Here is a 14,993-nt window from a genome sequence, read left to right as displayed (position 1 = left end):
TTCATGCAGTCAATGCAGTAAAACATGTCTAGACTAAGAATAAAGAGCAGGTAATTTCCTAAGGATGATAAGCAGATGATTTCTGACAAAAATGATAAGCAAAACTTTTGACATGCAGACACGGTCGAAGTCCAGACTCACTAATGCATCCTAACGACTATCAGTTAGACACACTAATGCAAGACCCGATTCGCTAAGACCACCGCTCTGATACCAACTGAAAGGACCCATCCTAATCCATCTGGACGAAGTCACCAACAACTGGTTCTATTGCGATGATCGACTCCAAATACTGTCTTTAAAATGAGCAAATGCACAGCGGAATGTTTCTTTCTTACCTGAGAATAAACATGCTTTCAAGTGTCAACCAAAAGGTTGGTGAGTTCATAAGTTTATCATAAAACAATAAAATTCATCATTTTAATAGACCATAAGATTTAAATTCTGCATGGTACAAATGGGCCCGAATCCTATACCCACCTGTAATGAACATGCGATATCTTTTAAATACAGTACACCTTTCTCGTGTACGAAATCATCTTTCTTAAATCTTAGTAACCGTACACATATCTTGTGCACAAAAATAACTTACACATAACCTGTGTATAAAATCATTCTCTCGATACATAACATTCATATCAACTGGTGGCAATTATCATGTCCACATAATTCAATGGTGGAAATTATCATATCCACATAATTCAATGGTGGCAATTATCATGTCCACATAATTCAACGGTGACAATTATCATGTCCACATAATTCAATGGTGGCAATTATCATGTCCACATAATTCAACGGTGGCAATTATCATGTCCACATAATTCAACAATAATCCGCAGAACTTCTGTCTACATAATATTTCATTCGATGAATGTTTTGCTTGTGTCTATCTCGTCAAACATTTATAAAAGCATTTCATGTATTCGCAGTTTAAAATATATTTCAAAAGCATTTAATAAAGCAGTTGTAAAAACAGCGCATGTATTCTCAGTCCCAAAAATATAAAGAGTAAAAGGGAGCAAATGAAACTCACATTACAATATTTTGTAGTAAAAATATTCATACGACGATACTGAACAATGCAGAGTTGGCCTCGAATTCACGAACCTAAATCATTTATATATATATATATATATATATATATATATATATATATATATATATATATATATATATATATATATATATATATATATATATATATATATATTAACACATAGAATCGTAATCGAACATGTTCATATATTATATATTAAATTATGTATTATATATATTTAGTTTTAATATGATTAATCTTTTATATAGTTATATCAATATATATATATATAATATATGATTAGTATTATATTAAAAATACCTACTTTGTTAAAAATATTAATATGATTAGTACATACTTATATGCAATATTACTATAAGTATATTTTTTTTATATCAATAATAGTAACAAAGGTTGTATTTGATAATAATAATAATAATAATAATAATAATAATAATAATAATAATAATAATAATAATAATAATAATAATAATAATAAAAATAGAGTATAACCTTTGAAGAACAAGCTTTCTAAAAAAAATGCCATAGACCGGGCTCAAACCCGTGACCTCTTGCTTAACCCAAACACACTAAACCATTTAACTGTCGCAGATTTTCTGATTTAAATCAAGACTTAATTATATTGAACTTATATTAACTAGCTCCCTTTTTCTTCTCCTTCTTTTTCTAAAAAGAAATGCCCCAATTCAGGCTCGAACACGCGACCTCTTGCTTACAGACAACACCCCTAACCTTTGATCTGTTATTGTTTTTCTAAAATTATTATTACTATAAATACTTTTAACTTGTCATTAATTGTTGCCTACCTCATACAACCCCACGTTTATTTGTAATCCCACCAATATCATCATCACAGTCCTCATCATCATGTATTAACATTAACAAAACCATAACAACATCATACATTTCATTATCATCAGTCTAATAACCACGATCACGAAAGTCATATATTATTATGATTACGAAAGCATCATCTTAAGCATAACATTATTATCGACTTAATCACCATTGTATCATCATTATCTTATATCCTTCTTATAATCATCATCATCATCCTATAATATCATAAATCATGAAAGGGTTTTTGGTTTTTGTTTATGGTTCGACAGAAAACAGGAAACTAGTTTACATGCCATCACGATTTGGGCTTGATTTATTGTTGGGCTTAATGTTGTTAGCTGGTTTTCTAAATGGGCTGAGTAGGGAGACAGAATCGAAGGAGCAGTAATCCAATCGTTGGAGTTTGTGGATGAAGATATTATTAAGGAAACACAAGTGGGCGGTTTGTATTATTATATTCCCGACATAAAGAAAAAGGGATTTGGGACTTTAAATCAAGCATACTTTATCTCTTTATCATCCATTATTTATCACGTCTTCATCATTACTCTTGTACAATTGGAAATCGAAGCTTAGAGGCTGCAGTAGAAGTTAAATGGATTCGGTGATGATGGTTATGAATCGAAGAAATATGCAGCAAAGTTAGCTGCAAAAATAACAGCAACATGTCGGTTGATTTGCCTGTTCGAGAGGTATGTTGATGGTGTACGTAGTAGGTTGTAAAACAGAAGGGGTAACGAATCAATAGCAAATGTATCAGCTTTTATGGGTGTTGTTTTGGGGTGGCCTAGATGACGAATTTTCAAACAAGAACACAAACAATTAGGTATAGCAGTAGTATGATGAGAGTGGTGATTGTTCTAAATTGAAGAGGGTAGTGGTGGAAGGCTTCGGTTAACCAGAGACAGGAGAAAGTGTGGGTTGTGTTGGGTGATCGTGACAGGAAACAGGAGCAAGGATTGGTTGTGGTGATAATGGTTGCTCGTTGTGGTCATTGAAACATAAACGTTATAGTAATTGCAGCAACTAGTTGAACTCGAGATTGGAGTAGTAGCAAATAAGTGGGTTCGATGGTACATGGTTTGTGGTTTCAACGAAAAGAGAGAGAAGAGAGAGAAAAGAGAAGTCGTGGTTGTTTATCATTTCAAGTGGTGGTTTGATCGTGGTTTTGAGGATTGTGAAGGTGAAACCATGGTGATGGAGGATTTGATTTCAAGAAGTTGGGGATTGGTGTTCTATGATGGTTTGGTGGTGAAGAGGAAGAAGAAGATGAATGTATGAGATGTGGTTTTTATCAAATACATGAGATGGTTGATGGGTTATGTCGACAGAAATATAATCATGAAAATAAATAAATAAAATAAAAGTAGACAAGGACGTGTAACAAATTTTGTTATTATCCTGAGGTTAATTGATTCCTAAATGATTACTGTCAATCAGGAATAAGGATATAATACAAAAAAAAATAAAAAAATTCGATGGAGACTCATAACAGATCGTGTAATTAATTCTCTTTTTAATTTATAAATATTAGTAAATATAAATATATTAATAATAATACTAATAATAACAATAATTATGTAAATAACATTAATACTTAATAAATATAAATTCATTCATAATAATAATTCTTTTAATATTATTAATAATAATAAGAGTAATAATAATACAATTAGCAATAATAATACAATTAACAAGTATAATGATACTTATCAACAATACTGTTAATAATAACAAATAAAAATAAATAAATAAAATATTAAGTTTAATAATATCGATAATAATAACTATAAGTAATAATTTTACTAATGATAATAATAATATTTATATAGCAATTTATATGTATCAAATTTCATATCTATATATTATATTAAAATGCCAATAGTCATAATACTGATAGTATTGTTAATATTAATATCTATCTTAATAATGATAATGAAAGTAACAATAATAATATGATTATGTTTTAACTTGTAATTACATATATTAATATTACAATTTATGAATTAAGTAATATTTATATTTATATATATATTCACATTTATTTACACACAATTGTTCGTGAATCGTCGGGAATAGTCAAAGGTCAAATGAATATATGAAACAGTTCAAAATTTTTAAGACTTAGGATAACAGACTTTGCTTATCGTGTAGAAATCATAATAAGGTTAAGTTTAAATTTGGTCAGAAATCTCCGGGTCGTCACAACTTAGGTACTTGTGGTGTCAAAATTGTGATTAACTTCATCGTCAATTTCTCTTGGACCATAATCAACTTGCATATTTGTGACTTTTACTTTAAGCCATTGGTCGGATTCCTGTGTAATATCCACAAATTCAACTAGTTTCGCCTTTTCTTTAGGTGATAGATTGGATACTAACTGGTTATATAACTTAAAGTTCCCCTTGGTTCTAGCATCGCGAATCCGTTTAATAAGTTTCTTCATTGAAATGTTAATAACGGGGTCATTTAATTTTGCATCAACAATGGGGTTCTTTGTTATCAGGTCATCATTAGGTATTACTTCATCTTCCCCACACTTAGGCATTTTATTATTGCTAAGCACTACCGTTGGAGTTGGTAAAACAATATGCTTTTCATCGATCATTTTTATTGGTTCAACGGTTTTGGTTGGTGGAGATTTAGACTTTCGAATTACAAAGGTGATTGATTTTTCATCATTACTAAGTGTCATTCTACCCTCTCTTACATCAAATAATGCCCCGGTGGACGCTAGTAATTATCGACCTAAAATTAGAGGAATGTTTGAGTCCTCTTCGATGTCAATGACAATAAATTCGACTAGAAAGGTTAAATTACCCACTTGAACGGGTAGGTTTTCAGCAATTCCAACTGGGTGCTTAATGGTTTGATCAAGGAGTCGAACACTAATTTCCGTTGGACTTAACTCACCTACACCTAATCTCTTATATAATGAAAGATGCATAACACTTATACTCGCACCTAAATCAGCTAGTGCATCATACATGACACAATCACTAAGTAGACAAAGAACAATAAATTCACCCAGATCACCCAACCTTGGTGGAAGTTTTGGTGGAACTTTCTTCACCGGGTTTATTTTTACGGTTTTTGTTTCTTGCACTTTCTTATTCTTCTTCTTCTTTCCAGAGGTATCACAAACTTTATTACCTATTACTTGCTCATACTCAACTCCTTTGCTTAGAAACGGGATGGGTGGTCTGTATGGTGTCACCACTGGATTTACATACTCGGGTGATGGTGGTGTTGTAACTTCTTCATTGTTACTCACATCTAAAACCTTCCCATCTTCTGGTGCTGGTTTTTCAGAATTTGTTGAAATCATATTAACATTCTCATTTCGAGGATTTACTTCAGTATCACTCGGTAGCTTTCCTTGTTCCCTTTCACTCATCAAGCTAGCTAGAGTACCTACGTGTTTTTCTAGATTCAAAATGGGAGCTTGTTGAGTTCTTAATGAATGATCAAACCTCTTATTTGTTTGGGTTTGAGATGTAATAAATTGTGTTTGAGATTCCATTAGCTTTGCCATCATTTCTTCCAGATTTGGATTTTTCTCTTCGGTTTGTTGTGGTGGTTTATACAAGCTAGGTCTTTGTTGATTGAAAGTGTTGTTTTGAGTTGGTTGGTTATTCGGACCTTGTTGGTTGTACGGGTTATTGTTGGGTCCATTTGGATTGTAAAGAATGTTTTGATTTTGATTAAAGTTTGGTCTTGGCGGTTGATAATTATTTTGATAATTATTTCTCAGCCTTTGGTTCATGTAGGAAACATTCTCATATTGTTCCATGGTTTGTTCAATATTACAATATTTCATTAAGTGTGGTCCACCGCATTGCTCACAACTGATTTGTTATGCGTGAATATCTTTAGTCATCTTTTCCATTCGTCTCTCGAAAGCATCTATTTTTGCGGAAATGGAATCAAAGTCATGGCTACAATCGGCTCTAGCCACTTTAGATGAACGAAAAATATCTTTTTCCTGGTGCCACTCATGCGAGTGGGAGGCTGTATTATCAATTATCTTGTAAGCTTCAGTTACGGTTTTCTTCATAATGGAACCACCAGCTGCTGTGTCGATGTCTTTGCGTGTAGCAATGTCGACACCTTGGTAGAATATTTGTACTATTTGATAAGTGTCTAAACCGTGCTGAGGACATCCTCTCAACAACTTTCCGAATCTTGTCCACGCCTCATATAATGTTTCATTTGGCTTTTGCGCGAACGTAACAATTTCTCCTTGAAGTCTTACGGCTTTAGATGCTGGAAAGAATCTTTTAAGAAATTTCTCAACTAAAACATCCCATGTATCAATCGCTCCTTCGGGTAACGATTCTAACCAATCTTTGGCTTCTCCCTTTAAAGTCCAGGGAAACAACATGAGATAGATCTGTTCATCCTCAACTTCTCTAATTTTGAATAGAGTACAGATCCTATTAAAGGTTCAAAGATGTTCGTTTGGATCTTCTTTTGGCGTACCACTATATTGGCATTGATTAGTTACCATGTGTAGGATTTGTCCTTTGATTTCATAATCTGGTGCATTAATGTATGGCCGAATAATGGCGTGACCTTGGCCCGTGCGCGTGGCTCTCATTCGATCTTCCATACTTAGAGGTTCCGTTATTTCCATATTTGAATTGTTGAATACGAATCACTAGAGGATTCTGATTTAACGGTTTGTAGTTCAGGAGGAATGATTAGTGGTTCAGGATCTTGGAATTGTCCCTGAATATCCTCCGGGTTTTCAATTTTGAAGTCGGGTTCAAAAGATGGATTATCGGAAATTTGAGTTGAAGTACTTGTTCTACTAGATGATGATTCTAAAGAAAAATCAACGGCGACAATATTGGCTAGATGTCTTGATCGGGTTACTGGTGGTGAACGTATGAAAGGTGGTGAACGTTTTGCTCGGTGCATTCACTGAATATCCTATTAGTTATAAAAATAAAAATTATATAAGTTATCAAATTAATAGACTTTTCTGATTATGCCCACGTTTCGAATAGCCAATAGATGCAGCAGGTAGCCAGGACCCTTTAAATCGGAAGCCCACAACTCGCCACTAATAAATCCAACTATTACTACGAATCAGAAAATTTGGATGTCTATCAATTTAACCGCTTAAAATAATTTTTCGTCGAAATTTATAGAAAATAAAGAAAATTCTATGTCCTAAAAACTAGAGTGTCGAAATGAGAAAGAAAGAGCGCGTCGAAAAATAAGAGTCAAAAAACAAACGTCGAAAAATAAAAAGTCGAAAAACAATAATAAGAAAGAAAAACGTCGAAACTTAAAAGTTTAAAAGGTTAAGACTAAAAAGTTGCGCCTAAAGGTATTAAAGCTTAAAGGAATTCTATATCCAAAACGGCAATACATTAATTAGGCACTAAAATATATAAACGGCGTCGTAAAATTCTAAAGTGCCTAAATCTTAATTTTAAAGAAAAGGCACTTAAGGGATTTTACGGCGAAACTTAAAGATCTACAAATACTACGGCAAAATACTAAGCTTAAAACTATATATTACGAATGATAATTATAAAGACTACGTATTAAATACAAAAAGATACAAATTATAAAAGAATAATCTAAAAAGGATAAAAATAAAATTTTATATTATTTTTATATTATTTTTATAAAAATAATAATCTATATAATTAATAATAATAATTAATCTTAATATTATAAATTATTTATTAAAACTAGAAATATAAATATGTTAAATAAATAAACTTTAATTAATAATAATAATTTAATTAAACCCTAAAGATTAAATAATAATAATAATATTAACCCTAATTCGTATTAAATGCAATACGAGGTTGTTTCTGTCATCACAAACCATGCGACCGCATGGTTATATGGTGTTGGGCTCATGCGATCGCATGGCCCAAGATTCCAGAAATGTTTCGGGTTTCGAACAGGCTTCGGCCCAATTTCTAATTATTTTTTTCTGATTTTTAATTATAGAAAATATTTATAGAAAATATAATAAACATATATTTTAAAATCTTAAAAATAAAAGTACTTTTTAATTTTATAAATAAAGTCTTAAAAATATATATTATATATATATATATATATATATATATATATATATATATATATATATATATATATATATATATATATATATATATATATATATGTATATATATGTTTTCTTTTTTATTTATTTATTTATTTAACACTTGTTTTAAATACAAAATATTTTTACGAAATACGAAATAATATATTTTTACAAAAATATAGTTTAGAAAAATATAGCGTTTTGCTTCGGCTTCCCCGACAGCGGCTCCAAAAAGTTGATGTGTGCGAGGGGTAGTACGAAATAGGGTATATTTTTATTACAAAATACGTTACAAATTCACAAGTTTTAATTAATTTACGGATGGGATATACCTAAACCTTGCTACAACGCTTATAGGCAGTGTACCAAATCGTAGAGTAGTGTAGTTTTTAGTAAGTCTGGTTCGTTCCACGGGGTGCTAGTGATTATATACTATATTTTTAACAACTATATTTATATAAAATAATTATATATATAGTAATATTATTATTATTATTATAAAGGGGGTTTTACTGTTTAATGACCGGTTTGTCGATTTTATATTTTAAGCGTAAAGATAAATGACAATAATTAAAGTGCGTAAAATAAATGACAAAATTAAAATGACAATAAATAAAATGACAGTAAATAAAAGTAGGATGATAAATACAATAAAAGAATTATGCTTATTTAAACTTCCGTAATCATGATGTTTGACGTTTTAATTTTAATTAATTGTTACCTGGGTTAATTGTTCTTTGTCCTGGTTTATTTGATACCTATCTGGTTTTTGTCCATAATAGTCCATCGGTCATGATTATAAAATGCTCGTCAAATTAACCTTATTCTCGAAGTCAAATATTCCAACTAATTAGGGATTCGAACTGTAACAAGATTTTAATACTTTGTTAATAATTACACCAGGTTATCGACTGCGTGTAATCCAAGGTTTTAATATTTTGTTAACAATTACACCAATTACATTTGTATGTAATCCACCCCTGTTTTAATAAGATATGAACATTAATTTACCCACTTGATCAGTTTGAATAATCAATTACCCAACCCGAATAATTAATTAAATGATCGTAAAACATGTCGTATAAACGTCACTAAATAGAACATCCATAATCATTTAATAATTATTAGATTAACTAATTTGAAGATAGGTTCGACAGATTCTAATGAGTTGTTATTCGATTAGACAATACCCCCCATCTATTAATAGTCTATAGTCTAATGTCCACAAGTGTCAGTCTTTTGTCCAAACCCTAATTATGGTACAAAATCCAATACCCCATCTTAATATTTAGCCCAACATCACAATTACTTCGGCTCAAATAAGCATAATAATAACTTAGTTACGAGATATCTATTTAAAAAGGAAGAACATAGCTTACAGTGATTATTTATCGCGTAACGTTACACGAACAGAGTTTCGACTTTAAAACCCGTAAAACATTACTTACAATAACCCAACTAAACCATAACTTTATTATTAAAATTAACTTAAATTAAAATTATAATATAAATATATATTTATGTTTACAGAAGAAGGAATGAAAAGAGTGTACATAATTCGTCCGAAAATGTTGCAATTTATAGACTTGGTCAGGATTCCCCTACCATGCGATCGCATGGTTTTTAGGCATCCTAGCCATGCGATCGCATGGCCAGCTGTATCAGGCCACTTGCTTTTGTTTTCTTGCTTGCCGACGTTTTATTTAAATATATATATATATAATTTATATAATTTATATTAATTATATATATATTTTATTATATTCTTGTAAATAGTTGACTTCTAATTTTTGGTCCGCTGACTCGCGCGTTGATGCTCGGTTTATATCTCGGTTCCGGATTTTCGAACGTCCTTTCGTACGCGTAGATATCTTGTACTTTGCGTTTCGCAATTTTTAATTTGCACAAAAAATTATTTTTCTTAACTCCCAAAATCCGTGCAAGTCTTTTAACTCACTTTTTAGGACGCTTTTTCTTCAATTCTTTAATCTTCGTGCTTCGTCTTCGCATTTATTTATTTAAACGATTACAACTTAAAAATAGAACAATTGTAACTAAAAATTTACCTACTGGAATGATATTGCGCCTAATTATATGTTCATTTGGAGCACTATCAATTACCATCATCACAATCCATTAGAACTTCCGCATGACTTACCATAATATAATCACGTTGATCAAGTGTCATTATATTACATTAACTCATGCTTTCATTCCAATATTACTTAAGAATATCCAAGGATTTAAAACTTCAAGGGTTTCACTAGAATTTAGAAGTCAAAGCAGTTTCCGATATGAGGTACTATGGATAAAACGAATGTGAAAATAATTACGAACGAAAACTATATAAAGATACCTTCATAAATGTCCAGGATATTCACAGTTAAGGATGATATAACGATATCATAGAAATATTGAAGATATTATGATGAATAAAGAAGATTTTGATCATTTTTCTGAGCTTTTCCAACGTACCATTCTTTTGTTATCAAGCTTTCGGTCATTAAGACCATCTACGGCTTTTGCTGCTTCATCAGCATTCTCATATCTGAATCATCGATCCGAGGTGTTTTCAAGGAAGATTGTAATTGTCAAGATATATATATATATATATATATATATATATATATATATATATATATATATATATATATATATATATATATATATATATATATATATGATGTTTAAGATGAAATCAAGTGGCAAACTTGAAGAAATGTTTAACTTTAGAAGATGTAACTTATTAACGATATTTTAAATTAAAATGTCTTGTAATTAATATTTCCTACTCTTTTAATACTTTTTAATTGTCCAAAGTTAGTATTCCAATAGTCCAAGGTTAGTATAGGTTTAAAGTTTTACGTAGTTAATTAATTGGTTACTAATCAATTTTATTTTGTCCATTATTTTCTTCATTATGCCACTTGTCAAATCTTGACTTGGATTCTGATCGGTCAAAATTTGAATATGAAATTGAATTTGAATGAAAATAGTTGTTCTTTGGTGAACGGCTACGTATATGTGTGGATTTGAGAAGTATTTGTTAATGACCACTGAATCAGAACTGATGAGTGTACAGTGTAACTTATTAATGTGAAATCTAAATATTCCTCGGGTATTACCTACCCGTTAAAATATTTTCACTATTAACAGTTTGTACAAAAGAACTTTTAATTACAATCTTTATGAAAATATATATACATATATATTTTCTTCAGGTGTAATCATGGATTTAATGAGTCAATATAATATTAAACTCATTTGATTTACCATTAGAACTAGAATTCATAATCTCTAAAATATTAGAGATTATATAATCGCCATGTAGAACGAAGATAATTGATGTAGAATAAGATGTAGAACGATATGTAGAACGGAGATTATGCTCGAGGTATAGAATGTGAAGTTGAGGCGTGTGATGTTGGTGGTACAGTTGTTGATGGTACAGGTGCTGTCGGTGCTGATGTTGGTGGTACTGTTGATGCCGGTAATGTTGTTGGTGCCTGTAAGTTGTGCACCATATTCTCCAAAGTTGTTACTCGGGAGCAAAGCTCGTTGACTTCCTCTATTATTCCGGGATGATTGGCGGTTGGAACGAGCGGATGAATAAGGTTTAGAATTATAGATATTACGTAATCGTTGCGAGATATCCTGGAAATGAGGGTAAATATGGTGTTTCGGACTAGTTCGCCGGTAAGTGCTTCAGGTTCTTCGCCAAGAGGTGAATTCGGTTGATGGAAAGGATTGCCTTCTTCATGTCTCCATTGGTTAAGTCGACTACGAACCCATCCCCAATTCATCCAGAATTGATGATGGTTAGTTGGTTGATCCATTCCGGTTATACTGCTTTTGGAGCTCAGATGAATATCCATGTCGGAATAGCTAACGAAATCTGAGGAATTTGAACTAGTTGCGAGTTCCATCTTGTACGGTGAGGTAAAAGGATTTTCAATATGAAATGATTTTTGGATATCGGACGATATTCTAATTAGATAGAATACCTATATGTAGTACAAAAGATCCCGTAGATTACGGAGGGAATTAAGGAAACGTGTCAGACAAGGTCTAATGTGATGGGATTTGAATTTGTTTGTACACCATCTATGCAATAATTGCAATAAGACATGTCGAGACTAAATATGATAAGTAGATATTTTTTGAAAAGGAATGGTAAGCAAAAGTTATGACATGCAGACAAGGTCCAAGTCTAAACTCATTAATGTATCCTAACAACTACTAGGTCGAAGTCCAGACTCACTAATGCATCCTAACAACTATCAGTTAGACACACTAATGCAAGACCTGCTTCGCTAAGACCACCGCTCTGATACCACATGTAACGACCCGTCCTAATCCATCTGGACGAAGTCATCAACAGCTGGTTCCATTGCGAGGTGCTAATCTCTATATGCCATGAACGATTCCATATAATATCTTTAAAATGAGCAAATACACAGCGAAAGATTTCTTTCAGACCCGAGAATAAACATGTTTTAAAAGTATCAACCAAAAGGTTGGTGAGTTCATAGGTTTATCATAAACAATAAAATTCATAATTTTGATAGACCACAAGATTTAAATGTGCATGGTACAAATGGGCCTGAATCCTACACCCACCTGTAATGTACATGCGATTTCTTTTAAATACAATACACATATCTCGTGTACGAAATCATTTTTCAATATTTCTTCATAACCGTACACATATCTCGTGTACAAAATATTATACACATAACCTGTGTATAAAAATCATTCTCTCGATATGTAACATTCATTTGCTTTCTTTTCTTGGTAACCGACCTTAACATTTTATGCGCATCATAAATATCCCCAAAATAAACAGAACTTTCATTCTGTAATAAATATATAAACCTCGAAGTACTAAACACTACACCCACTAGCTCTTCCCTCTAGTGAACATTCTGGGTGGGTGTGTTAAACCCGGTAGCTACCTTTAGGATTCGCGTGAATTAGGGGCCATACCTGTTTCCTAATTCTTAGGTTACCAAGCTATAATAATCAAGGGGAAATATTCACATCAATTAGTGGCAATTATAACGTCCAACTAATTCAATAATAATCAATAGAACTTCTGTCTGTATAATAATTCATTCGAGGAATGTTTTGCTTGTGTCTATCTCGTCAAACATTTTTAAAAGCATCTCATGTATTCTCAGTCCAAAAATATAGATTTCAATGGCATTTAATAAAACAGTTGTAAAAACAGCGCATGTATTCTCAGTCACAAAAATATAAAGAGTAAAAGGGAATCAAATGAACTCACAATACAATATTTTGTAGTAAAAATATGCATATGACGACACTGAACAAGTGCAGGGTTGGCCTCGGATTCACGAACCTATATATATATATATATATATATATATATATATATATATATATATATATATATATATATATATATATATATATATATATATATATATATATATATATATATATATATATATTGACACATTTTATTGTAATCGAACGAATTTGTATTTTTAATGATATACTTGTTATTTCAATAAATTATATGTTATATGTTTTAAATATAATGTTATGTATTAATTTTTATTTGGTAAAATAATGCTAATACTAAAAAATAAAAAGTTGTAATCTCTTTATAATGATAATATTAATGATAGTAATAATAATAATTCTAATAATAATAATAATAATTATAATGAAAAAAATGTTAATACTGATCATAATATTAATAAAAATAGTAATAATTCTAATGAGAGTAATAATTTTAATTAAAATGTTAATTTTAATGTTAATGATAACAATAATAATAATAATAATAATAATAATAATAATAATAATAATAATAATAATAATAATAATAATAATAATAATAATAATAAAATTTGAATTAAAAGAAAATATTTGCTCTGGCCCGGGCTCGAAAGAAAATAATAATACCTCAAAGGCGTTCTAAAAGAAAATATTTGCTCTGGTCCGGGCTCGAACCCGCGACCACCCGCTAACTCAAAACCCCTTCTAACCAATCCTCCGCTCCTTATTTCTGTTTTAATTAGCACCTAAAACTCTTTTAACTCGTAATACTTATCACTCTAGCATCATCATCTTAATCATAACCGTAATTATCATACATTGATTTATCATCCTTGTGTCATCATCATCATAATCGGTATTATCATTATCCTTTTCTTTCCTCGTCGTCATTATATATTTCAATCATCACCATTTAATCGAACTCTTCGGCCCAACAATCATAATTATATGGCCCAAGTATAAATCCAACAGTAGCCCGATACACAATCGTAACAGATCATTGCCCAAGTAATTTAAATTCGGCCAATTTAAAAGATAAAAACATAGTGAGGTTTTCTTTGTTATAAAAGTTCGGATAACAGTCCAAACATTTCGGTGTATAATCGAACTTTATGCATAACCACTTGTTAAACAGCACTCACATTCTTTATCATTACTTTCGAAATGGTTGGCAAAAAGGATAAATATATCAGCCACGTATTATATTATCATGTGGGTGAAGTGGGGTATTTGGATCACTAAATCCCGTTCATCATTATTGTTAATGATTATCCACTATCATTAATCATCACCACCTTATATTAGTAGAAGAAGAACTAGCAAACGTTGCATTAGCACTCTTCGTATAGAAAACAGAAAAAAATGAGAACGGCAGTGGGGTGGAATTTGGGTGACAAAAGGGACAGCAGATGCAGTTATTTACGATCTATTTTCGAAGAAGAAGAAGAAGAAGGAGGTGGCGGAGTGTGTGGTTTAATGTTTGATGAAATAGATGAGCCGAAGGTGGTGGGTTGTATCAATGGTGTTCACGAGAAAACTCTAACGACCCGTCCTAATCCATCTGGACGAATACATTACATTTGGTTACATCGCGAGGTTCTGACCTCTATATGATACATTTTACAAACATTGCATTCGATTTTAAAAAATAAACTTTCATCACATCAAAAGTTGACGGCATGCCTACCATTTCATAATATATCCAACTAT

Source organism: Rutidosis leptorrhynchoides, chromosome 5 (genome assembly GCF_046630445.1).
Source record: "Rutidosis leptorrhynchoides isolate AG116_Rl617_1_P2 chromosome 5, CSIRO_AGI_Rlap_v1, whole genome shotgun sequence".
In the NCBI taxonomy this organism is placed as follows: Eukaryota; Viridiplantae; Streptophyta; class Magnoliopsida; order Asterales; family Asteraceae; genus Rutidosis; species Rutidosis leptorrhynchoides.
Note: the sequence above shows the minus strand (reverse complement) of the source record.